The sequence below is a fragment of the Pteropus alecto genome, unplaced genomic scaffold (assembly GCF_000325575.1).
Source record: "Pteropus alecto unplaced genomic scaffold, ASM32557v1 scaffold92, whole genome shotgun sequence".
Taxonomy (NCBI): Eukaryota; Metazoa; Chordata; class Mammalia; order Chiroptera; family Pteropodidae; genus Pteropus; species Pteropus alecto.
The window spans coordinates 3575005-3578953 of record NW_006432447.1 but is presented as its reverse complement, the minus strand read 5'-3'; the positions used below and the strand labels follow the sequence as shown (position 1 = coordinate 3578953).

General features: G+C 41.9%; 1 protein-coding gene and 1 long non-coding RNA gene across 2 annotated transcripts in view; one reads left to right on the top strand and one right to left on the bottom strand.

Moving 5' to 3' along the window:
* Positions 1–1290: 1290 nt before the first annotated feature.
* Positions 1291–3680, bottom strand: LOC112475946. Its single transcript, XR_003044923.1, has 3 exons — positions 3606–3680; positions 3189–3264; positions 1291–1364 (listed from the first exon to the last, which is right to left on the bottom strand). It is a non-coding gene; the product is annotated as an uncharacterized LOC112475946 (long non-coding RNA).
* A 68-nt stretch (positions 3681–3748) lies between these two features.
* The window catches only part of FAIM (Fas apoptotic inhibitory molecule), an 18781-nt gene continuing 18580 nt past the window's right edge, over positions 3749–3949 (top strand). The window contains exon 1 of the mRNA XM_006907197.3: positions 3749–3927. The gene's annotated coding sequence lies outside the window, so the exon portion shown is untranslated. The remainder of the gene's footprint in view (positions 3928–3949) is intronic.

Sequence of the window (3949 nt, the reverse complement as noted above, 5' to 3'; positions counted from 1 at the left end):
CATTAATTCATTCACAAAAAAATTTATAAAGCACCTGTTACATAGTAGGAATTGAACTCAATTATGTACTAGGGATTAAACTAGATGCGGAGTTTACAATGGTGAGTAAACCAGATATGGTTCCTACCTCATGTAGCTTATAGTCCAGTTGGGAAGAGAAATATGAAACAAACAGAAATAAGCATGTAACTATAAATGCCATGAAGAGAAATGGGGTGTGTGGATGAGGCCTTTCTGAAGAAGTGACCTTTAAGCTGAGATCCAAAGCCTGTCTTCACTTCAGTTACTTTTTTCCTCTGTACTTCAACTTCAGTATAAATTATAGCCTTAATTAGCAATTAAAGCAGATCTTTTCATTTCTAAACTGATTCTCAGATTTTCTCCTACGTATTGAACTATCAGGTTTCTTCATACCACAAAGAGTATGCCAAATATGAACAGCATTTGGTGATGAATTCATGAAGATTCTTCAACTCACAAGCCTTTTAGACTTAGACTCCTTTATCACACTAATCATTTGTTTCTGCCTCCCCCATGAGAATTTGAACTCCTTGGGACATAGATTGTATTTTACTTTTTCTAGCACCTAGCACAGTCTCTGGTACATAATTGGTGCTCAATGCAGTGTTGAATTGCACTGTTAAATCTGAGATTTATACAGGGGGTATTCACCTTCAATAACCATTTTCCAGTATGGAAGACGATAAGTAAAAAGCTCAGAGAAATATATTAATGACAAAAAGCACAAGAATCTATACAGAATAACAATAGTTATGTTAATTGAGCCCTTAAAAAGGCTCTGGGCTAAGCACATACATTTTCTAACTCGTTGACTCTTGACAACAACCTTAACGTGAGTACTGGTATTATCTTTATTTTACAAATTATCAAATTAGAAAATAGAAGGGAAAAAAAACACTTGCCAAGATCACAGAGCTAGTATGTGGCACAGCCAGGATCTGAAATTGACGCCCACCATTTGACCATACCATGTCTCATGATGGGCATCTGCTCTAATGTAAGATTATTGTATGCACTTATTCCCGTTTGCAATTATTTCATCTGTCTATTAGTTATCTATTGATGTATAACAAACTACTCCTAATCATAGTGGCTTAAAACAAATATTTATTATCTCAGAATTTCTGTGGGTCAGGAATACAGGAATTGCTTAGCTGGGTGGTCTGGACAGAATCTTTCATGAAGTTGCAGTCGACCTGTTGGCCAGGGCTACAGTCATCTCAAGGTTCAACAGGGGCTGAAGGATTCACTTCCAAATTCACTCATGTGGTTGTTGATAGGCCTCAGTTCATTCCTTGTCAAATGGGGGCCTCTTCACAAGCTGCCCAGAACATGGCAACTTCCTATAGAGGGAGTGATCCAAGCGAATGTATGAATGCCCAAGATAGAAACTGAAGACTTTTTAAATAATCTAATCTTAGAAGTGACATATCATCACTTCTACTGTGTGCTACTGATCACAGACCAATGTTGGAAAAATGTAGGCAAGGACTGCACAGGATGTGAATACCAGGCGGTGGAAATTATTGGAAGCCATCTTGGAGGTGACTAGCCAGTCTGTTGTTTTCTCATTTTTTGTGACTGCCTCCTCCACTAGAATGTAAACTTCATGAGTGGACTGGGGAAAAACCATCAGTGCTGTTCACTGTTATAGTCTCTGTCACAGTGCCTGCCGTACAACAGATCGTCAATAAATATTGAATAAATGTAATGATGATGGAGAGATGAATTCCAAAGGACGAGCTCCCTATAATCCTGTCTTAGTCTCACACAAACTCATGGTGCCATTTAAATAATTTTTAAAAGCAGAGCTGTATCATAACCAAGAACATTTGTTTACATATGTAATTGCTATATAGCTATAAAAAGCGGACTCGGAAGGAAATACCAAATTCATGAGAATGTGGGCCTTTGAGGAGAGGAAAATAATGGCGTTGAAAATCAAATAGGGCTTTATCTGCAACATTTTCGTCTACTGAAGTTTTTTTATTGGGCCAATATTTAATAATGGTCAGTTAATTCTGAGTAGTGGGAGTATGGGGATTATTCTTTGTCCTCTGTATTTTAAAATTTTCTCAAAATAAACAAGACAAATTTTAAAAGTCTTAACCAATTGGAATATATGTCTGAATTGCCTTCCTTTGGCTCTTTGCTCTAATTAAGGGTGTATCTATAAATCCTTCTCCACATGACTCAGATCAAAACTTATTTTCTCCTGAAATTGTCAAGATCTTCTGAAGTTCTACGGAATTGGTTCGCTGCTTCGCCACTTTCTGTATTTGTGTAAATGGAGCCCCTGAGGGACAGCTGTGTAAGCAGCGTCAGCCTGGCCAGCAGCAGGAGACTGGTTTCTCGCACTGGTTCTGACATACAATCAACCCTCTGAGGCCAGAATACTGGGTTTCTAAGGCACTGGTGCCTCTTCCTTTAACACATTACCAGTAGGCACACTGGAACAATACTGGAAGGGCACATGGAAATTCCAAATCTGTAGGTATCAGATTATGTAACTTTTTCCTTTTGTTCTGACCCCCATTCATGCTGTCTAAAAAGTAAACCCATTAACACTTCCCTTTTCAAAGTGAGGCTCAATGAAAACATGGACTATTATTAATGAAAGCATTTTTAGCTGCTCTCTTAAAATATATCGCTGATGTCTATGGACAATTGGTGATAGGCTATTTAAGAGGAAAGAGCAGCATCTAGGCACTTCTAGGGAAACAAGGAAACAAAGAATAAAGTCAAAAGTAGGATCAGCTTGAATGAATGAATTTTTGTATTCAAGTTCAATACATTTGACAATGTTTTGTTCAGACTTCCTCTTTCCACAACAATCTTGTCTGGTAACAATTAGCTATTCCTACCTCCAGTGTCCTGGGCCCACGTAATGAGTAAGTGGGAAATGCAGCCCAAACTGGTATGTTCCTTAATTCCAGATATCCCAGAAACTCTATGCAAAAAGAAAATAGTGGCACAAAACAAGCCAGCTGAAAAATCACAAACTGCCTTGCCTATTCTGGGTGCAGACTTGGGTGTACCTTATGGGCACACTCTGGGGTCCCTGGGCAGAGTAGTACCAGGGCTCAAAGACAGGGCTCAAATTTTTCTTCAAGCACAATTAATACTTTTCTAATAACAGGCCCAGCAAAAATTAAATAATTGCATACCTTGAAAGGGACAAAGAAGGAGAATTACAGGTGTTACAAGTCTTAGGGGCCAGGGTAGTTTTCCTTAAGAAATGACCTGGGAAAACAATTTCAACAAAATGGACGTTATCAAAGGGAAGAAGCAAGGAGCATTGCAGAGGCCCTGCGAAGAGAAGGAGCTTGCATCATTTGAGTTCCTAAATGAAGCCAGGGAGGCAAGCGCTACATCATACAAACGGGAGGCTTTATCCCTTACCACAAGGAGATTTGGTCTCTGAACTGAGTAAGTAACCAGAACCCATAAAAGAGATCTCAAAGAGAGAATGCCATGATCAAGTTGACCTGCCTCGGGGCTTCGGCACAGGCACAGGGTCCGTTTTTCCCCCACCAGGTTATCCGCAGCGTCCAGCCCACAGCCTGCCATCAGCTCGTTCTTACCACCATTGTTGGCAAGGTGAACTGCATGCGATGCGGGGCTGTATTTCTCGGGTGGGGGTTGAGGAAGGGCCTCTGCGGAGGCAGCGGGCGGGGCTGAGTCTGCCCTGCGGAAAGGCGGGTGGCGGTCTGCGCTGGGGACCTCAGGGGACCTGAAGCGCGACAAACAGCGCGCTTGGTACTCGCACTGGTCGAGCTTTAGTTTCGGCGGAGGCTGCGGCCGATTCTCCGCGAAGAAAGCGAAGCCCCGCAGCCTAAGTGGCCGAGTCGGTGCCACCCCGCCCCGAGGCGTGGCCCAGAACCTCCGGCAACCGACTGCGTACAGGTGAGCCCCGGGCAGGTGGGGC